General features: G+C 48.2%; 2 pseudogenes; both read left to right on the top strand.

Moving 5' to 3' along the window:
* The first annotated feature begins 4,804 nt into the window (after window positions 1-4,804).
* LOC142288258 (U2 spliceosomal RNA) lies at window positions 4,805-4,948 on the top strand (annotated as a pseudogene).
* Window positions 4,949-4,975: 27 nt separating this feature from the next.
* Window positions 4,976-5,178, top strand: LOC142288257 (U2 spliceosomal RNA; annotated as a pseudogene).
* The last annotated feature ends 18,176 nt before the right edge of the window (window positions 5,179-23,354 follow it).

Here is a 23,354-nt window from a genome sequence, read left to right as displayed (position 1 = left end):
AAGGACGTATTTTACAGCACTATTACACACACAGTCAGTATTTTGGTCAGTATTTTCCATCAGTATTTGTAAGTCCCGAAAGTCAAAGGGGAACAAAAACAGAGAAAAAGAATAACTGAAAGATTTGCACCTCTTATGTGTTTTGGATCTACCTCTGTTCTCTTAAGCAAATACTGATGGAAAATCTCGCCATGTAAAAGTGCCATGAATCCATCCTGACTTTCTCTCTATAGTCACATAAGCGGCTGATTTCACATTTTGGGTTGCAGATAAGCTGGAGAGGTTACAAGCATTAAAGGAGTTTTCCGGTCGGGAAAACCCGTCCCCTGGTTGTAGTTTATTTAAAAAGGAAAAAAAAACAACCAAAAAAACTGTATTTTACTCACCCTACCCAGGAAAGACTGAGCTGCCTATGATCGCTTCTATGAAAGCTGCCTAATACGGCAGAAATTGAAATACATTGAGTTTTCTCACTTATCTTGCAGTTATGTGTTTTATTTACAGGTTTTCCACATAGAGTTTAATGAGATGCAGACAATCTGTATGTAAAATGCATATGTGTGGGATTCTGCAACAAAACATGTTATCCATGCACGACATTACCAATAAAGCATTATCAAAGCTCCGCAGACAGGAAGATTACTAAAGTAAGAAACAAGAGAAAAAAAGTCTTTAAATTTGCCCATTTATCTTCACATCTCCAGGTCAACAGGGACTCAAACCAAAATTTACAACAGTAAATTATATTGAGTGTCAAAAAAGAGGGTGCAGGGAAATGGAAAAATTACAAATTACAAAAGTACACAGGACATACGAAATAGAAGGGTGAAAAACATATTTTGCAGTGGTTTACATACAACAGCAGCACTGTCCCCATTATGGCGTACAATCTAAATTCCCTATCTGTATGTCTTTGGCGTGTGAGAGTAAACTGGAGAACCAGAAGGAAACCCACACAAACATGGGGAGAACATACAAAGTCTTTGCAGATGTTGTCCTTGGTGGGATTTGAACCAAGGATGGGATTAGATCATAGCTGTGGAGGAGAGGAAGAGATGAATCTTTCCATCTGCTGCATTGTAAGCTCGTGCGTATGTCGCACTTCGCTCGGTCGTCATCTAAGTGCAGTTGCAGTCCAATGTTTCACTCGCACCCATAGACTTGTATGGGTGCGAGTGATGAGAGACTCATAGACAATTGCAGCATGCTGCATTCTTTCCTCAGTCCTGTTAGAGTTGAGGAAAAACTTGCAGATCTGAGCTGCAGCATTGTCTTACATGGAGCTGAGCGCAATGCGACATTTTCTCATACTGCACATGTGTGAGTCATATGCCAGGGTAACTCTAGCCTTAAAATTACATATAATTTAATATCTGGACATCTATGGTTTTATTTTTTTGCCTGTGTGGATTGGTTATACTGACATCTGGTGAGAAATTCATGTCAATAGTACCTTTAAAAAATATATTTCACACACTGTATATGTAGAAAAACATGTGTGATCAATACAAATGACTTGCACTTTCCTCTAAGTACCTTTCAAAAGAGACCAGGAAAAAATGTAGAGGAAAGGTTGTTTTGGCAACTAAATAGGAAAGGGATCTTCACAGTTAGAGCAGTCAATAAAATACAATAAGACAGTTTGCACTCTGATAATGCTAAAGTATGGAAACCATGAATGTGTGAACATGGACCTGCATTACTGCTATGGAAAATCTGAGAAAAATGAGATATTTATCATATATAAATGGCCATTTGTATATCTGCCCAGTTGCCCCTTCACGGCATATCTCGTAACTGGGTCCCTAACGCTATGCTGAAGCCTCTCTCTAGGTTAAAAACCTCCTGTGTATGGGAAAATAGGAACCTGCTATATAGGATAAGATTACCTGTGGCAACTGGGGGAAGGGTGCACGGTCAGAAGGTATGACCCTCTTCATGTAGACAAAAAAAGACTGACTGCACTCCTCGACCTGACGTGTGAACAGGTGCATAACTGAACATTGCCACAGGTAATCTTATCCTATATAGCAGGTTCCTACTTGCCCATACACAGGAGGTTTTTAACCTAGAGAGAGGCTTCAGCATAGCGCTAGGGACCCAGTTACGAGATATGCCGTGAAGGGGCAACTGGGCAGATATACAAATGGCCATTTATATATGCTAAATATCACATTTTTCTCAGATTTTCCTTAGCAGTAATGCAGGTCCATGTTCACACATTCATGGTTTCCATACTTTAGCATTATCAGAGTGCAAACTGTCTTTTTGTATTTTATTGACTGCTCTAACTGTGAAGATCCCTTTCCTATTTAGTGGCCAAAACAACCTTTCCTCTACATTTTTTCCTGGTCTGTTTTGAAAGGTACTTAGAGGAAGGTGCAAGTCATTTGTATTGATCACACATGTTTTTTTACATATACAGTGTGTGAAATATAGAGGTTAGACTTGATTCATTGGGCCGTGCACATTTTTTCTAACGCCCGGTTCTTTTCCGTGTTCACACTATATGTAATTCTACTATGTATGTAGTTCCATTATTCCTTGTTTTTTATTTGTCATGTCTGATCAACTAGTTACATTATGTCTGATTACCTTGTCTAACCTTTTTTTCTCCCTTTTCTTTACTTTCCAGGTTCCCATAGTCACGTGAAATATCCCTGCTGCACTTGATTACAGCTAACTATTCACTATAGGATGTCTTGTATCTAACATCACACTCTCACCCGTCAGCACTCTATAGGTTTGTATAAGGTATGCACTTACACATCCGGTCGTCCATAGGTTTTTCCACTTATGTAACACTATCCCTATGATCACTCATAACTCATACCCTTGTAGTCAAAAACAGCCTCCCCCCTCCCCCCTCCCCTTCTCCCTTTCCATCTATAATTTTGCCAGTACAATATTAGTTTACATTAGGCACACACTCACATATTCCATTCCTTGGTGACTTATTATAATTCACATTCGCACACAATTCCCTATGCCTGCCCCATTACTACATTTATACCTACTTTACCATATCCTAATTCCCCTTGTCATACCTTGTTGGTCCCTACACCTGTTATCCTGTCCTTTCCTGTATCTTTCTTGTCACACAATACATTTTAACATATCCCTTGTGCTCCTTATTACCTGTCCTGCCTATTAGAATTATGTCCATTTATGCCAATGTAATCATACTGTTACACACATATCCATTTCTTATACCTATATAGCTCCTGGCGCTTATCTCCTGTGTTTACTATCAACCCCTCCTGTTGTTGCGTCATCATGCATTTACCGCTGCCTAGCTGCGTATCACTCTCTTTCATTAGGAAGTGAGCACAGCCTTTCCTCCGTTCTGCGCATGCATGATTTTAAACACAAATGCGCATACGCAGGCGTGCGTAACATTAGCCTCACTGCGTTCCACTCCCATACAGGAAGTGGGCACAGCTATTACTACGGTCGCACTGCACAGCTGACCCCAACACAGGAGACCCACTTCTACACCAACGCATTTAAGACAGGATCGGCACCTCTATGCTCCCGTTACAATCAGGCTCAGTCATCATGTGATAACGCTCTCAACTCTTTAGTTGCAGGCTCCCCTTGCTTCACCTCCACTGGCTTTGCTGCCATTTCCTCTCCCCCCTGGAAGGTATACTTTATTATACTATTTTCCTGTTACTCTCTTCCCCCTTTTCCCATACCCTACCTTTATCTACATTTGTGGGGTATCTATATGCTATTTACATCATAGTTTTATTCATTAATACGGAAGGGAAGAGTGCCCGTGAGAGTGTTGAACTGCAGAGAGCAAGAGGTTAAGCTGCCACGATTTGCCACCATTGAGAAGCTGTTCACAGTAGATACACATGCTATCCAAACAGCAGCATCCACCATTACTTCTCCCCACCCATTCAGTGACAGCTCACCAAGTCAGCCAGAGGAGTGGTGTAAGGAATTACACGTAGGCACTGACTCCACACCTTCACATCACAAGAAGGGGGTCTACAGGGTAGTGCAAGAATACGAGCAAGTCTTGTCCTGTCCTGCCCGTCCGTCTTTCTGTATCATGAATTGGAAAGACTGCAAGCAAACGGCTAATTGGGAATAGACAAACTGTAAAAAGCCCTCTGAGAAAGCTCCTCTCTAACCTTTGTTAATAAGCTTTTCTGTAGTCTGCCTGTTGATGTATTTTCCATTTGAACAGTGCACAACATGAAGAGACGTAACACTGGCTTGTCACAATGCCCCCCGCTGACATCACAATAGCGCTGCTGCCTAGAAAGCCAGCTGCGCAGCAGAAGTTGCTCTTTGGGTGGGATGGTGGGCTAGTGGAAGGAGGGGGCAAGCACTTTTTTTCCCGGGTGGTAGGGGGATGACAGGGGAAGGGATGCGGGTGGTGGGAGGGGTACAGAGGGCAGGGATTGGGGGCTGGGAAGGGAAGGGAAAAGATTAGGGTTTGGGGATGATGAAAGGGCTTTCTACGGGTAAGGATGGCAAAGGGTGGCAGTGATGGAAAGTTAGGCAACCTGTCCTGTCCGGTCCGTCCGTCTTTTTGTATCATAAATTGGAAAGACTGCAAGGGGAAGGGGAGGTGCTTCTGCCCAAAAGGAGGAGTTATTCAGATTCATTGCAGTGGGCGGCGGCTGCACAACGCACCACTCTTCTTGTTTTTGCTCTGCAAAACAGCCTTTTCAAGGGTTGGCTTGGGTGACAAAATGTCTTCTGTAGGCGTGGATTTGTCTCCCTCTCCCTAAGATGTGTCCGGCATAGGCCTGGGTGCCACTCAAGGCCGAAACCAATTTGGGTTATCGCTTCTCGGCCTTTTGGCTAAGATCAAGTGTAGTATCGGAGGACGCTACCTTGATCAGTGCTGGAAGGTGCCTGGGATTGCACGACTGCCAGGCTTGGGGGAGTGTGTGCGCCTTCTGGTGACACATAACCCTCTTGTTCCTGGACGTTTCCCAGGCAACGGGAGGCGATCACCTTTTTTGTTTTCAAGTCCTACCGATGCACAGAAAAAAAAAAAAATCTGTTCTTATCAGTTTAATATCTGATACGTCACCTCTCTGGGGACCATATATTAAATAGATTTATAGAACAGGGAGATGGAAAAAGAGCTTGCTCTGTCCACTCCACGCATTGACCTGGTATTGCAGTGCCTCCAGGACTGGTGCACCTCTTCTTAACCCAGTTTCCAAAAGCAGAACTACTCAATTCACCTGATTCAAATGAGCCCGATTAGTGAATTGAAAGAAAGCAAACAACTTCATATGCACCTCAATTTGGCCCATTCACTTTTCACACTTTCACCCTTTTTTTTGGAATGCTGCCAAACTCACACCAAGAATGGATACACGTATACACTTACGATGGTAGACAACTACTCGAGATTTATGGTTGTGGCACCTGTCAAAGATCAAATGGCCCATACTGCAGTGAAGGTCTTCCAAGCACAATTCTGCAGACCTCATGGCTACCCAGAGAGAGTCCTCACAGATCAAGGCCCTGCCTTTGAAGCGGAAACCTTCAAGGAGTCCTGCAGCTTGTACCGATGCAGGAAGATACGCCCAAACGCCCATGCCAAAACCAATGGTCATCAATCTTCTTAAGACTCTACCCCATATTCCAGATGTGGCCTTACAAGTAATTTATAGAGGGGTAACAATACGTTGGGATCACGGGATCTAATCTCTCTTTTTATACACCCTAAAATCTTGTTTGCTTTAGAATAAACAATAACATCATCTAGGTATAGCAGTACCATTTCAAAGTTACGGTGTACGAGGCAGCATTCCATCTGCCTCTGGAAGGTTCCTGGCGCATTGCACAGCTCAAAAGGCATGCTTTTGAACTTGCAGAGACCCATCGGGGTGGCGAAGGCGGTCTTCTCCCGGTCTGCCTCAGCAATGGACACTTGCCAATAGCGACTAGTGAGATCAAGGGTAGAAAAATAATTTGCAGTTCTCAATGCAGCTAACGATTCCTCAATACACGGGAGTGGTGCCGTCCTTCTTCTCTAACAGTACCAACGGAGCTGCCCAGAGGCTACAACTGTCACGGATAACCCCAGCCTCCTTCATGTTGCTCAACATGTCCTTGGTACACTGGTAATGTGCAGGTGGTATTGGCTTTTATTTCTCTTTGATGGGTGAATGTGCACCTGTGGGGATGTAGTGTTGGACCCCTTTTATTCTCCCAAAGTCTAGCGGATGTTTGCTAAAGACTTGCTCGTATTCTTGCACTACCCTGTAGACCCCCTTCTTGTGATGTGAAGGTGTGGAGTCAGTGCCTACGTGTAATTCCTGACACCACTCCTCTGGCTGACTTGGTGAGCTGTCACTGACTGGGTGGGGTGCAGTAATGGTGGATGCTGCTGCTTGGATAGCATGTGTATCTACTGTGAACAGCTTATCAATGGTGGCAAATTGGGGCATCTTAACCTCTTGCTCTCCGTAGTTCAACACTCTCACGAGAACTCTTCCCTTCCGTATTAATGAATAAAACTATGATGTAAATAGCATATAGATACTATATATATAGCTATTGTAAATAAAGGTAGGTTATGAGAAAAGGGGGAAGAGGGAAACAGGAAAATAGTGTAATAAAGTATACCTTCCAGGGGGGAGAGGAAATGGCAGCACAGCCAATGGAGGTGAAGCAAGGGGAGCCTACAACTAAAGAGTTGAGAGCGTTATCACATGGTGACTGAGCCTGATTATAACAGGAGCATAGAGATGCCGATCCTGTCTTACCTGCGTTGGTGTAGAAGTGGGTCTCCTGTGGTGGAGTCAGCTGTGTGCAGTGGTGGCCGTTGGTTCTTTTATGTGCGACCGTATTACAAGCTGCGCCCACTTCCTGTATGGGAGTGGAACGCAGTGAGGCTAATGGAACGCACGCCTGCGCATGCACATTTGTGTTTAACGTCGGGCATGTGCAGAACGGAGAAAAGGCTGCGCTCACTTCCTAATAAAAGGGAGTGAGACGGAGTTAGGCAGCGGTGAATGCACGCTGACGCAACAACAGGAGGGGTTGATAGTAAACACAGGCGGTAAACGCCAGGAGCTGTATAGGTATAAGAAACAGATATGTGTGCAACAGTATGATTACAAGGGGTATCAGGATAGGGTCAAGTAGGTATGAATGTTGTAATGGGGCAGGCATAGGGAATTGTATGCGAATGTGAATTACAATAAGTCACTAAGGAATGGAATATGTGTGTGTGTGCCTAAAGTAAACTTATATTGTACTTGCAAAATTATAGATGGAAAGGGAGAAGGTGAGAGGGAAGGGGGGAGGCTGTAATTGACTACAAGGGTATGAGTTATGAGTGATCATAGGGATAGTGTTACATAAGTGGAAAAACCTATGGAGGACCGGATATGTAAGTGCATACCTTATACAAACTTATAGAGTGCTGACGGGTGAGAGTGTGATTTTAGATACAAGACATCCTATAGTGACTAGTGAGCCGTAATCAAGTGCAGCATGGATATTTCACGTGACTATGGGAACCTGCAAGTTAAAGAAAGGGGAGATAAAATGGTTAGACAAAGTAATCAGACATAATGTAACCAGTTGATCAGACATGACAAACATGACAAATAAAAAACAAGGAAGAATGGAACTCCATACATAGTGCAACCACATATAGTGTGAACACGGAAAAGAACCGGGCGTTAGAAAAAATGTGCACGGCCCAATGAATCAAGTCTGTACTTCATATTTATGGTTTAAGCCCTTGGGTTCCAACGTGCCCAGAGTATTTATCCAGAAAGATTCCCTTTCTTTGAGCTTCCTAATTCTATTGCCTACTCTGCGTATGGCTGGGACATGTTCGATGACTTGGAATCTTAATTGGGCCACTGTGTGATTATGCGTCACAAAATGGTGTGGGACTGGTAATAGAATCTGCTTACAACGTGTTGTTGACTTGTGCTTAGCTCAAAGAAAGGGAATCTTTCTGGATATGTACTCTGGGCACCTTAGAACCCAAGGGTTTAAACCGTGAATATGAAGTACAGACTTGATTCATTGGGCTGTGCAGCACCATGTCACCATGTGTGCAATTGCATTGTTTTCATTGGATGGATAATCGAAGCCATGTTTTTTTTCCTTTCTTTTGGGTTTGTTGTGTGAGTAGCCTATAGGATTAAGTTAGTTACCGCAGGCAGTGGATTTAAGCTTCCTGTCTTTGGTCTAGTGGTAGATTGATTTTCTGGTCTATGAGCTGTTATTGGTTTGAATCCAGGTGAATGCCCATGGGCTGCTTATGACTGTGTGAAATATGTAGTTTTACTGGGCTGTGATGAGAGAATCCATCGAAGCATGGTGTAGGGATTGTGGTTCCTGTGTGCTAGGAAGAAAGGCTGGTACCAGCCAGAAAGCCCCATTACAGCCAATAATCACTTAATTACTTTTTCAACCTGTCATCATATGGGAGGCCTTCCATTCCTTGTAGTAGTCTAGTTGCCCGCCTTTGAACTGACTAACTTCTGAATGTCCTTTTTAAAATGGGGAGCCCAGAACTGGTTCCCATATTCCAGATATGGCCTTACAAGTGATTTATAGAGGTGTAACAATACGTTGGGATCACGGGATCTAATCTCTCTTTTTATACACCCTATAATCTTGTTTGCTTTAGAATAGACAATAACATCATCTAGGTATAGCAGTACCGTTTCAAAGTTACGGTGTCCCAAGCAGCATTTAATCAGCCTCTGGAAGGTTCCTGGCGCATTGCACAGCTCGCAGGGCATGCTTTTGAACTCGCAGAGACCCATCGGTGTGGCGAAGGCGGTCTTCTCCCGGTCTGCCTCCGCAACGGACACTTGCCAATAGCGACTACTGAGATCAAGGGTAATAAAATAATTTGCAGTTTTCAATGCAGCTAGCGATTCCTCAATACGGGGGAGTGGCGTCATCCTTCTTCTTTAATAGGACCAAAGGAGCTGCTCAGAGGCTACAACTGTCACGGATAACCCCAGTCTCCTTCATGTTGCTCAACATGTCTATGGTACACTGGTAATTTGCAGGTGGTATTGGCTTATATCTCTCTTTGATGGGTAGGTGTGCACCTGTGGGATGTTGTGTTGGACCCCTTTTATTCTCCCAAAGTCTAGCGGATGTTTGCTGAAGACTTGCTCGTATTCTTGTGTCGCAAGCGGAGGATCCATGCTCGCTACTCTCGGGTCCAGTGCCTCTGCTGGGTGCTGCTCGGTGGCTCGAGCGGTGGGCCGGACCCGGGGACTCGAGCAGTCCTCCTCGCCCGGCGAGTGAAAAGGGGGGGTTGTTTGGTTTGGGGAGTTCGTTCGTGACGTCACCCACGGGTCGCAGTGATGATGGGCACCGTCACTGCTGGTGACGGGGATCCCGGGAGCGATGGCAGGGAGCAGCTAGGATGTTGGTTCCCCCTCCGTGGGTAGGGGTTGGGGACCCCGGGGCCCGGTGGTTAAAACGGGGAGGCTAGATGGCTGGGGTTTCACAGGATTGCAGGGGCAGCGCGGCGCAGTGCCGGATGGCACTGTGGTACTCACTCAGGTACAAAGTTTGACAATAGCGACTAGTCAGATCAAGGGTAATAAAATAATTTGCAGTTTTCAATGCAGCTAGCAATTCCTCAATACGGGGGAGTGGTGTCATCCTTCTTCTTTAACAGGACCAATGGAGTGCCAAAAGGCTACAACTGTCACTGATAACCCCAGCCTCCTTCATGTTGCTCAACATGTCCTTGGTACACTGGTAATGTGCAGGTGGTATTGGCTTATAGCTCTCTTTGATGGGTGGGTGTGTACCTGTGGGGATGTAGTGTTGGACCCCTTTTATTCCCCCAAAGTCTAGCGAATGTTTGCTGAAGACTTGCTCGTATTCTTGCACTACCCTGTAGACCCCTTTCTTGTGATGTGAAGGTGGGGAGTCAGTGCCTACGTGTAATTTCTGACACCACTCCTCTGGCTGACTTGGTGAGCAGTCACTGACTGGGTGGGGTGCAGTAATGGTGGATGCTGCTGCTTGAATATCATGTGTATCTACTGTGAACAGCTTATCAATGGTGGCAAATCGAGGCAGCTTAACCTCCTGCTCTCCGCAGTTCAACACTCTCACGGGCACTCTTCCCTTCCGTATTAATGAATAAAACTATTATGTAAATATCATATAGATACCCCACAATTGTAAATAAAGGTAGGTTATGGGAAAAGGGGGAAGAGGGAAACAGGAAAATAGTGTAATAAAGTATACCTTCCAGGGGGGAGAGGAAATGGCAGCACAGCCAGTGGAGGTGAAGCAAAAGGAAGCCTGCAACTAAAGAGTTGAGAGCGTTATCACATGGTGACTGAGCCTGATTGTAAAGGGAGCATACAGGTGCCGATCCTGTCTTACCTGCGATGGTGTAGAAGTGGGTTTCCTGTGGTGGAGTCAGCTGTGTGCAGTGGTGGCCGTGGGTTCTTTTATGTGCGACCGTAGTAATAGCTGCGCCTGCAATACGTCATGACATATAGCCTGGGCCAACTAGATGCAGAGGTGGGGCAGATCACCCTGATGGAGTGGTCTCAGATCAAGGACCTATGCACCCTTCTGCACAGTTTCGACATGGCGACGAATATGTTTAGCGCTAGCAATGCCATTATCAGCATGACAATTCCAGTCATTTACATGCTGGAGCACACGCTAAGCACTATTCGGACTCAGGGGGTGGGACAACAGGAAGCGGAGGAACTACAGGAGGATTCATATGCGCAAGAGACAACAACATCACCAAGGTCCAGACGTTCATCATCACCAAGGCGGCAGGCATGGGACCATGGGGGACAGGGATCAACAAGGGCGCATGGTAGCAGGCGAAATGTTGAGGAAGGTGCAGGAGAACATGAAGAAATGGAGGACGAACTGTCTATCGACATGGAAGACTCAGCGGATGAGGGAGACCTTTGTCAAATTTCAGTTGAAAGAGGTTGGGGGGGGATGTCAGAGGAAGAAAGAACGGTTAGCACCTCTATGCCACAAACACAGCGTGGACTTGGTCCGCATGGCTGCGCAAGACACATGAGAGCCTTCTTGCTGCACTACTTCCAACATGACCCTCGTATTGTCAAAATTAGAAGTGATGATGAGCACTGGCTTGCCACACTATTAGATCCCCGGTACAAGTCCAAATTTTGTGACATAATTCCAGCCATAGAAAGGAACGCACGTATGCAGGAGTATCAGCAAAAGCTGTTACTCGATCTTAACTTGGCATTTCCACAAAACACCCGTGGTGCAGGGAGTGAATCTCCCAGTTGTAACTCGACAAACATGGGACGGTCTCGTCATCTTCTACAGTCTAACCGTACCAGCAGCACCGTATCTGGTGCTGGTAACAGCAATTTTATTGAATCTTTTCATAATTTTTTTAGACCCTTCTTTGCAAGGCCACCAGAGACAACAAGTCTGACACATAGTCAATGGCTGGAGAGGATGATACAGGAGTATCTCCAAATGAACATCGATGCCATGACTTTGCAACTGGAGCCTTGCTCATTTTGGGCTTCAAATCTTGAAAAATGGCCAGAGCTCTCCACTTACGCCTTGGAGATTTTGTCGTGTCCAGCTGCCAGCGTTGTCTCTGAACGTGTCTTCAGTGCTACTGGGTGTGTGCTGACAGATAAGCGTCTGTCCAGTGACAATGTTGACAGACTAACGTTCATCAAAATGAACAAGTCATGGATCCACAAGGAATTTACTACCCCTGTGTTATCCTGGGGAGAGTAAATGCTTGTGTATTTTGAATGTGCGTGATACAAATCTAGCTGTGAAGTGTATAACTAGGGCACAAGTGCTGCCACTGATGGGGTGTCTGTGTGGCCCAATTTTTGGAAAAAAGGGAGACTCCGCTTGGAGTAACCCTTGATTGCAGTGTTTTAAAAAAGGAGCCAAGATGAACAGATCTGGGATCAGTAAAGACTTAGCTACCTACCCCGTTGTCATCCTAGGGACGGTTAATGTTGGCGTATTTTTGAATGTGCTTGATGCAAATCTACCTGTGAAGTGTACAACTGGGGCACAAGTGCTGCCACTAGAGGTGTGGGTGTCTGTGTGGCCCAATTTTTGGAAAAAAGAGAGACTCCGCTTGGAGTCACCTTGCGGTGTTTTAGATGATTTTAGAAGGGCATGCCATGCCTATATCTGTGTCTCGTCCTCTTTTTCCTCGTAATGCTGTTTTGTTTTCGCATGAGAATTTGTCCTTGTCACTTTCCCATGTGTTTGTGTTGTGTTGTAAGTTGTTTGTCACCTTTTGGACACTTTTGAGGGTGTTTTCTAGGTGTTTTTATGTGTTTGTGATTGCCTCCCATTGTTTCCTATGGGGATCTAGTGGTTCGCCGAACCGAACTCGAACGAGACCTCCGTTCGGCGAACCGAACTCGAGCCGAAGCACGACCGGTTCGCTCATCTCTACTGACCACATGACCCAGGTATTGTACCTTTGGCTTCAAAAGGTGACATTTTGACGGCTTTATCTTCAGGCCATACCCATACAAAGGCTCAAACACTTCAGCCAGGTGCTTCAGGTGGTGTTCATAGGTCTTTGAGTAGACTATTATTATTTATTCTTATAGCGCCATCAATTCCATGGTGCTTTACATGTGAAAGGGGTGTACATAATAGGGAAAAGTACAATAATCATAAACAATACAAGACACAATCAGGTACAGGAGGAGAGAGGTCCCTGCCCGCGAGGGCTCACAGTCTACAAGGGATAGGTGAGGATACAGTAGGTGAGGGTAGAGCTGATAGTGTGGCGCTGTATCAGACTGAGGGTTATGGCAGGTTGTAGGCTTGTCGGAAGAGGTGGGTCTTCAGGTTCCTTTTGAAGCTTGCCAAGGTAGGTGAGAGTCTGATGTGTTGTGGCAGAGCATTCCAGAGTATGTGGGAGGCACGGGAGAAATCTTGGATGCGATGGTGGGAAGAGGAGATGAGAGGGGAGTAGAGAAGGAGATCTTGTGGGGATCGAAGGTTACGTGCAGGTAAGTACCGGGAGACTAGGTCACAGATGTAGGGAGGAGACTGGTTGTAGATGGCTTTGAATGTCATGGTTAGTGTTTTGAACTGGAGTCGTTGGGCAATGGGAAGTGCCAGTGAAGGGATTGGCAGAGAGGAGAGGTCGGGGAGTAGCGGGGGGACAGGTGGATTTGCCGGGCACCATAGTTTAGAATAGATTGTAGGGGTGCGAGACTGTTAGAAGGGAGGCGACAGAGCAGGAGGTTGCAATAATCCAGACGGGAGATAATAAGGGCATGTACTACAGTTTTTGCAGCTTCTTGGGAAAGGAATGTACGGATCCGGGAAATATTTTTGAGTTGGAGGCGACAGGAGGTGAAAAGGGGCTTGGATGTGTGGCTTGAAAGAGAGATCAGAGTCTAGGGTTACTCCCAGACAGCGAGCGCGTGGCACTGGGGAAAGTGAGCAGCCATTGACATTGATGGATATGTCAGGTGGGGGGTTGAGTGAGGAGGAGGAAAGACAATGAATTCTGTTTTGTCCATGTTCAGTTTTAGGAATCGAGAAGAGAAAAAAAATGAAATAGACAGAAATTGTGGGATTCTGGTTAGTAGGGAGGTGATGTCAGGTCCAGAGAGGTAGATCTGCACATCATCAGCATAGAGATGATACTGAAAGCCATGGGACTCTATGAGCTATCCCAGGCCAAAGGTGTAAATGGAGAACAGCAGGGGTCCAAGAACTGAACCTTGGGGGACCCCGACAGATAGGGGGTGAGATGAGGAAGTGGTGTGAGAGTGTGAGACGTTGAAAGTTCGGTTGGGTAAGTATGAGGAGATCCAAGATAGCGCCAAGTCTGGGATGCCCAGAGATGAGAGAATCTGTAGTGAGAGGGAGTGGTCTACTATGTTGAAGGCAGAGGACAGGTCCAGGAGGAGGAGGAGGATAGAGTAGTGTTGCCTGGCTTTGGCGGTTAGTAGGTCGTTGGTGACTTTGGTCAGGGCAGTTTCAGTGGAATGATGGGGTCGGAAGCCAAATTGTAACCGGTCAAAGAGAGAGCAGGAAGAGAGGTATGAGGACAGTTCAAGATGGACATGTTGTTCCAGTAGTTTTGAGGCATAGGGGAGAAATGATATGGGGCGATAGTTTGACACAGAGGAAGGGTCAAGGGAGAGCTTTTTGAGGATGGGTGTGATTGAGGCATGTTTAAAGCACAAAGGGAATACACCAGTTGTTAGTGATAGATTGAAGAGATGGGTTAGGGTCGGGAGGAGGACTGTGGTGAGATTGGGGATGAGGTGGGATGGGAGTGGATCAAGCAGGCAGGTTGTGAGATGTGATTTTGATAGTAGAGTGGAAAGATGTTCTTATGTCATGGTGAAGAAACTGGATTTGGAGGAAGAAGGCTGAGTAGTTGTGAGGAGTGGCTGTGGTGATCGTGGGCCAAAGCTTGCTCTGATGTTGTCAATCTTCTGCTTGAAGAAAGAGGCAAAGTCTTCAGCTGAGATGAGAGGAGAAGGACGTGGTGCTGGTGGACGGAGGAGAGAGTTGAAAGTGTTGAACAGATGTTTAGGGTTGTGGGATAGAGAGGATATGAGGGATGAGAAGTAGGTTTGTTTTGCAGCAGTGAGTGCAGACTTGAAAGTGGTGAGAGCTTGTTTGTATGTAACGAAGTGCTTAGTAGAATGAGACCTCTTCCATCTGCGCTCAGCAATTCTGGAAGCCCATCTCAATTCTTTAGTCTGACTCGTGTGCCAGGGTTGCCTGTTGATGGTGCGGGTTTTGGTGTGCGTGAAGGGGGCAGCTGATTCGAGAGCTGCAGAGGTGGTGGTGTTGTATAAAGTGGCAGCAGCATCTGCATTGTTTGAAGAAGCAATGTCTGCAAGAGGGAAGAGACTGAGAAAGTGCGTGTAAGTCAAGGTGATTGAGATTTCTGCGGGGGTGTGAAAGTTTGTGGAGGGGGGTTGTGTACTTGGAGAAGAGAGGGAAGAGAATGAGAGTAGGTTGTGGTCAGACAGGGGGAGAGGCGTGTTAGCAGGGCCGTATTTACCATTAGGCACCCGTGGTCCGGTGCCTAGGGCGGCAGATTGTGAGGGGCGGCACCTTCTGGCAGCAAAAAAAAAAAAAAAAATTTTTTTTTTTTTTTTTTTTTTACATTTTTTTTTTTTTTATAAATTTTTTTTTTTGTGGCCGCCGAGCACAGGGAGCTGATTGACCCCGGAACTGCCGGCGCCTGCACTTCCGGGGTCACAGGCGCGCGCCAATCAGCTCCTTCCTCTGTGCTGCGTCCACTGCTGTGTGGACGTCACATGCAGAGCTCACAGCAGGACGCCGCGGAGGATGCCGTGATGGAAGCCGGTGTCAGAAGAGGATACTCACGTGAGCCAGGAAGATGGCGGCGGGCACTGGAGCAGGTAAGTGGATTCATAAGGAGCGTAGGAGTGTCTCTAATGCAGACCGGAGATCTGCGCATGCGGGGGGGGGGGAGGCGGCAAAGGCTGATACTGGAGGGAGGCAGAGGCTGAGACTGGGGAGAGGCTGGAGGGAGGCAGAGGCTGAGACTGGGGGGAGGCTGGAGGGAGGCAGAGGCTGAGACTGGGGGGAGGCTGGAGGGAGGCAGAGGCTGAGACTGGAGGGAGGCAGAGGCTGAGACTGGGGGGAGGCTGGAGGGATGCAGAGGCTGAGACTGGAGAGAGGCAGAGGCTGAGACTGGGGGGAGGCTGGAGGGAGGCAGAGGCTGAGACTGGAGGGAGGCAGAGGCTGAGACTGTGGGGAGGCTGGAGGGAGGCAGAGGCTGAGACTGGGGGAGGCTGGAGGGAGGCAGAGGCAGAGACTGGGGGGAGGCTGGAGGGAGGCAGAGGCTGAGACTGGAGAGAGGCAGAGGCTGAGACTGGGGGGAGGCTGGAGGGAGGCAGAGGCTGAGACTTGAGGGAGGCAGAGGCTGAGACTGTGGGGAGGCTGGAGGGAGGCAGAGGCTGAGACTGGGGGAGGCTGGAGGGAGGCAGAGGCAGAGACTGGGGGGAGGCTGGAGGGAGGCAGAGGCTGAGACTGGAGAGAGGCAGAGGCTGAGACTGGGGGGAGGCTGGAGGGAGGCAGAGGCTGAGACTGGAGGGAGGCAGAGGCTGAGACTGTGGGGAGGCTGGAGGGAGGCAGAGGCTGAGACTGGGGGAGGCTGGAGGGAGGCAGAGGCAGAGACTGGGGGGAGGCTGGAGGGAGGCTGAGGCGGAGACTGGGGCAGGCTGAGGCTGGGGGGAGGCAAAGGCTGAGACTGGGGGAGAGAGGCTGATGCTGAGGGAAGATAGAGGCTGATGCTGGGGGAGAGAGGCTGATGCTGGGGGAGTGGGAGAGAGGGGCTAATGCTAGAGACAGAGGACAAGGGATGAGGGATAGTGCAATGACAAAATCGATGGCGGGGGGAGTGTAAGGACTCAGAATAAGAGGGGGCAGCATTGGGAGCTCATTGTGAAGAAGGGGCAGCATGTGTGGGATCAGTATGGAGTGGAGCAATGTAGGGGAGTCAATATCAAGAGTGGGGTAGTGTGTGTGTGGGGGGGGTGGTCTCAGCATAAGCGTTAGTGTGGTGGTCTTAGCATGAGTGGGGCAACATGAAGGTCTCATTATGGAAAAGAGGAAGGCAGCATTAGGAGCTCATGGAGAGGGACAGCATACATGGGACATTGTGAGAAGGGGGCAGCATGCATGGGACACTGTGAGGAGGGGGCAGCATGCATGGGACACTGTGAGGAGGGAGCAGCATGCATGGGACATTGTGAGGCGGGAGCAGCATACATGAGACATTGTGAGGAGGGAGCAGCATGCATGGGACATTGTGAGGAGGGAGCAGCATGCATGGGACATTGTGAGGAGGGGGCAGCATGAATGGGACATTGTGAGGAGGGAGCAGCATGCATGGGACATTGTGAGGAGGGGGCAGCATGCATGGGACATTGTGAGGCGGGAGCAGCATACATGAGACATTGTGAGGAGGGAGCAGCATGCATGAGACATTGTGAGGAGGGAGCAGCATGCATGGGACATTGTGAGGAGGGGGCAGCATGCATGAGACATTGTGAGGAGGGAGCAGCATGCATGGGACATTGTGAGGAGGGAGCAGCATGCATGGGACATTGTGAGGAGGGGGCAGCATGCATGGGACATTGTGAGGCGGGAGCAGCATGCATGAGACATTGTGAGGAGGGAGCAGCATGCATGGGACATTGTGAGGAGGGAGCAGCATGCATGGGACATTGTGAGGAGGGGGCAGCATGCATGGGACATTGTGAGGAGGGGCAGCATGCATGGGACATTGTGACGAGGGAGCAGCATGCATGGGACATTGTGACGAGGGAGCAGCATGCATGGGACATTGTGAGGAGGGGGCAGCATGCATGGGACATTGTGAGGAGGGAGCAGCATGCATGGGACATTGTGAGGAGGGGGCAGCATGCATGGGACATTGTGAGGAGGGAGCAGCATGCATGGGACATTGTGAGGCGGGAGCAGCATACATGAGACATTGTGAGGAGGGAGCAGCATGCATGAGACATTGTGAGGAGGGAGCAGCATGCATGGGACATTGTGAGGAGGGGGCAGCATGCATGAGACATTGTGAGGAGGGAGCAGCATGCATGGGACATTGTGAGGAGGGAGCATCATGCATGGGACATTGTGAGGAGGGGGCAGCATGCATGGGACATTGTGAGGCGGGAGCAGCATGCATGAGACATTGTGAGGAGGGAGCAGCATGCATGGGACATTGTGACGAGGGAGCAGCATGCATGGGACATTGTGAGGAGGGGGCAGCATGCATGGGACATTGTGACGAGGGAGCAGCATGCATGGGACATTGTGACGAGGGAGCAGCATGCATGGGACATTGTGAGGAGGGGGCAGCATGCATGGGACATTGTGAGGAGGGAGCAGCATGCATGAGACATTGTGACGAGGGAGCAGCATGCATGGGACATTGTGAGGAGGGAGCAGCATGCATGGGACATTGTGACGAGGGAGCAGCATGCATGGGACATTGTGAAGAGGGGGAAGCATGCATGGGACATTGTGAGGAGGGAGCAGCATGCATGGGACATTGTGACGAGGGAGCAGCATGCATGGGACATTGTGAGGAGGGGGCAGCATGCATGGGACATTGTGATGAGGGAGCAGCATGCATGGGACATTGTGACGAGGGAGCAGCATGCATGGGACATTGTGAGGAGGGGGCAGCATGCATGGGACATTGTGAGGAGGGAGCAGCATGCATGAGACATTGTGACGAGGGAGCAGCATGCATGGGACATTGTGAGGAGGGAGCAGCATGCATGGGACATTGTGAGGAGGGGGCAGCATGCATGGGACATTGTGAAGAGGGGGAAGCATGCATGGGACATTGTGAGGAGGGAGCAGCATGCATGGGACATTGTGAGGAGGGGGCAGCATGCATGGGACATTGTGAGGAGGGGGCAGCATGCATGGGACATTGTGAGGAGGGGGCAGCACGCATGGGACATTGTGAGGAGGGAGCAGCATGCATGGGACACTGTGAGGAGGGGCAGCATGCATGGGACATTGTGAGGAGGGGGCAGCATGCATGGGACATTGTGAGGAAGGGGCAGCACGCATGGGACATTGTGAGGAGGGAGCAGCATGCATGGGACATTGTGAGGAGGCATGCATGGGACATTGTGAGGAGGGGGCAGCACGCATGGGACATTGTGAGGAGGGGGCAGCATGCATGGGACATTGTGAGGAGGGGGCAGCACGCATGGGACATTGTGAAGAGGGGGCAGCATGCATGGGACATTGTGAGGAGGGGGCAGCATGCATGGGACATTGTGAGGAGGGAGCAGCATGCATGAGACATTGTGACGAGGGAGCAGCATGCATGGGACATTGTGAGGAGGGAGCAGCATGCATGGGACATTGTGAGGAGGGGGCAGCATGCATGGGACATTGTGAGGAGGGAGCAGCATGCATGAGACATTGTGACGAGGGGGCAGCATGCATGGGACATTGTGAGGAGGGAGCAGCATGCATGAGACATTGTGACGAGGGAGCAGCATGCATGGGACATTGTGAGGAGGGAGCAGCATGCATGGGACATTGTGAGGAGGGGGCAGCATGCATGGGACATTGTGAAGAGGGGGAAGCATGCATGGGACATTGTGAGGAGGGAGCAGCATGCATGGGACATTGTGAGGAGGGGGCAGCATGCATGGGACATTGTGAGTAGGGGGCAGCATGCATGGGACATTGTGAGGAGGGGGCAGCACGCATGGGACATTGTGAGGAGGGAGCAGCATGCATGGGACACTGTGAGGAGGGGGCAGCATGCATGGGACATTGTGAGGAGGGGGCAGCATGCATGGGACATTGTGAGGAGGGGGCAGCACGCATGGGACATTATGAGGAGGGAGCAGCATGCATGGGACATTGTGAGGAGGGGGCAGCATGCATGGGACATTGTGAGGAGGGGGCAGCACGCATGGGACATTGTGAGGAGGGGGCAGCATGCATGGGACATTGTGAGGAGGGGGCAGCATGCATGGGACATTGTGAAGAGGGGGCAGCATGCATGGGACATTGTCCTCACATCATGCTGCTCCCTCCTCACAATGTACAGATCATATTTCATAATCGAGGAAGGTGTGGTGCATATACAGAAGTTTATAAGGGAGGGCAGAGTGGTGTTTTAGTTTATTAGGGGCAGTGTCACAGTTACAGTATATAAGTGGGGACGGTGTGGTGGGAATATTTTATACTCATGCTATGTTTTGATGTGCCTGTGGTGATTCCCATTGGGGGGGGGGGTTAGTTTCTTATTGATACTTTTTAAAGTATCTGCCTTAAACAGATGTCGTGTGCGAAAACTCAGTTTTACGTTGTCACTAAGGGGCGCGACCACTTAAAGTGCCTAGGGCAGCATGAAGGCAAAATACAGCCCTGCATGTTAGAGAGGTTAGATAGGGAACAGAGGTGAGTGAAGATGAGGTCCAGCGTGTGGCCATCTTTGTGAGTAGCTGCAGAGGACCATTGGGAGAGACCGAAGGAGGAAGTGAGTGTTAGAAATTTGGAGACAGATGAGTGGGAAGTGTCAATGGGGATGTTAAAGTCACCCATGATGATGGTGGGGATGTCTGTGGAAAGGAAATGTAGTAGCCAGGTGGTGAAATGGTCAAAAAAGGCAGTGGCTGGCCCTGGGGGGCGATAAATAACAGCCAGTTGGAGGTTGGAAGGGGAGGAAATGCGTACGGAGTGCACCTCAAAAGAGGGGAGAGTAACCGAGGGTGAAAGTGGAATTAGTGTAAAGGAGCATTGGTTGGACAGGAGCAAACCAACTCCTCCACCAAGCTTGTTACTGGGGCGGGAGGTGTGAGAGAGTTGGAGACCACCATAAGAAAGTGCAGCAGGAGAGGCTGTGTCAGAGGGGGTGAGCCAGGTTTCTGTGATGGCGAGGAAGAAAAGTTTATTAGTGATGAAAAGATCATGGATGTAGGAAAGTTTATTGCACACAGAGCGAGCGTCCAATAGAGCTCCTGTTAGAGGGACTGGGGGAGCCGGAGCTGGGTGAATGGGTATAAGGTTAGAAGGGTTGCGGAAATTAGCGTTGTGTGGATGGCAGTTAGATGTGACAATGGGGATGTGGTAAGGAGGGCCAGGATTTGGAGAGATATCGCCAACAGTGAGGAGAAGCAGATAGAGTGTTAGTAGGTGGGAGCAGGAGAGGCCATGAGGTGGCCGTGTGTGTCTAGAGACACAAGGTGTAAAGTGGAGGAACATATCTGAGGAGCGGGTGAGATGGGTGGGGAGGATGGAGGGAGAGATGAATAGCACATTACTGGGTGCAGAGATAAGAGGGTATAATAGAAAGTGAAGTATTATAGAGCTAAAAGTAAAAACACACACAAACATTGTTTACTGTGACTATGTATCCAGTTACCTTCCGGTCCCTTCCGGCCCAATTCTGGCCTAATTCATTTTCTGCACACTTATAGACCCACACTTAAGAATCCACACGCGGACAGTGTCTCAGCCGACAGTGTGGTACAGATATATAATGTTAACAAGGCACTCAGGTGGATCACAGAAGGGAGGGGCTGGTGCTCCTCTTAATTACTTAAATCAAAGCTGAACCCATCTGTAGAGTAGCATAGGCAGAGATAACAAAGTGAGAATGGGGGTGCATGGAGTGGTCACTTACAGACATACCAAATGCACAGAAAGCAGGGTACACAAGGAAAGGCTATTCATGGGAAAGATGAGTAGTTGGCAGACATACCAATTGCACAGAAAGCAGGGTACACAAGGAAAGGCTATTCATGGGAAAGATGAGTAGTTGGCAGACATACCTGTGAAAAGAGCAGACACAATAATTAGATAATGGAGAGTAGAGATGATGAATGAATAAGTGCATAATCTATATTTTCTGGCCTAATTCATTTTCTGCACACTTATGGACCTACACTTAAGGATCCACACGCCGACAGTGTCTCAGCCGACAGTGTGCTACAGATATATAGTGTTAACAAGGCACTCAGGTGGGTCACAGAAGGGAGGGGCTGGTGGTCCTCCTAATTACTTAAATCAAAGCTGAACCCAGCTGTTGGATAGCATAGGCAGAGATAACAGAGGGTCATAAAGAAAAGAGAAAATGGGGGTGCATGGAGTGGTCACTTACAGACATACCAAATGCACAGAAAGCAGGGTACACAAGGAAAGGCTATTCATGGGAAAGATGAGTAGTTGGCAGACATACCAATTGCACAGAAAGCAGGGTACACAAGGAAAGGCTATTCATGGGAAAGATGAGTAGTTGGCAGACATACCTGTGAAAAGAGCAGACACAATAATTAGATAATGGAGAGTAGAGATGATGAATGAATAAGTGCATAATCTATATTTTCTGGCCTAATTCATTTTCTGCACACTTATAGACCTACACTTAAGGATCCACACGCCGACAGTGTCTCAGCCGACAGTGTGCTACAGATATATAGTGTTAACAAGGCACTCAGGTGGGTCACAGAAGGGAGGGGCTGGTGGTCCTCCTAATTACTTAAATCAAAGCTGAACCCAGCTGTTGGATAGCATAGGCAGAGATAACAGAGGGTCATAAAGAAAAGAGAAAATGGGGGTTCATGAAGTGGTCACTTACAGACATACCAAATGCACAGAAAGCAGGGTACACAAGGAAAGGCTATTCATGGGAAAGATGAGTAGTTGGCAGACATACCAATTGCACAGAAAGCAGGGTACACAAGGAAAGGCTATTCATGGGAAAGATGAGTAGTTGGCAGACATACCTGTGAAGAGAGCAGACACGATAATTAGATAATGGAGAGTAGAGGTAATGAATAAATAAGTGCATAATCTAGATTTTCTGGCCTAATTCATTTTCTGCACACTTATAGACCCACACTTAAGGATCCACACGCCGACAGTGTCTATGCCGACAGTGTGCTACAGATATATAGTGTTAACAAGGCACCCAGGTGGATCACCGAAGAGAGGGGCTGGTGCTCCTCTTAATTACTTAAATCAAAGCTGAACCCAGCTGTTGGATAGCATAGGCAGATATAACAGAGGGTCATAAAGAAAAGTGAGAATGGGGGTTCATGGAGTGGTTACTTACAGACATACAAATTGCACAGAAAGCAGGGTACTCAAGGAAATCATGGGAAAGCAGGGTACACAAGGAAAGGCTATTCATGGGAAAGATGAGTAGTTGGCAGACATACCTGTGAAGAGAGCAGACACGATAATTAGATAATGGAGAGTAGAGATGATGAATGAATAAGTGCATAATTAGAGTTGAGCGCGGTTCGCGGTTCGAGGTTCTCCAGTTCGCGGCTCGAGTGATTTTGGGGGCTGTTCTAGATCGAACTAGAACTCGAGCTTTTTGCTAAAGCTCGATAGTTCTAGATACGTTCGGGAACGGATCTAGCAGCAAAAAGACCAGCTAATTACTAGCTGGCTTTCCGCTGTAATAGTGTAAGTCACTCTGTGACTCACACTATTATGAAATTTCAGTGTATAGTGTGTGGGAACAGCGCATTCAGATCACTGCAGTATGGATAATTGCGATCGCCATTTTTTTTTTTTTCCTTGTCTTCCTTCCCTAAGCGCGCGCGTGTAGTGGGGCGGGCCAGCATGTCAGCCAATCCCAGACACACACACAGCTAAGTCGACTTTTAGCCAGAGAAGCAACGGCATGTGTGATTGGATGTCCATGTCACATGTCCCTGCATTATAAAAACGAACATTTTCCTCCAGCACGCCATTATCTGACTTCTGCGTCCTTGGAGTCAGTCACTGCTGGCGCAGCTCCTATCTCCGATACTGCTGTGTACGCTTTATACACAGCGCTGTACAGAATAGGGATAGAA

Source organism: Anomaloglossus baeobatrachus, unplaced genomic scaffold (genome assembly GCF_048569485.1).
Source record: "Anomaloglossus baeobatrachus isolate aAnoBae1 unplaced genomic scaffold, aAnoBae1.hap1 Scaffold_80, whole genome shotgun sequence".
NCBI lineage: Eukaryota > Metazoa > Chordata > Amphibia > Anura > Aromobatidae > Anomaloglossus > Anomaloglossus baeobatrachus.
Note: the sequence above shows the minus strand (reverse complement) of the source record. Positions and strands in the feature narration are given on the sequence as shown.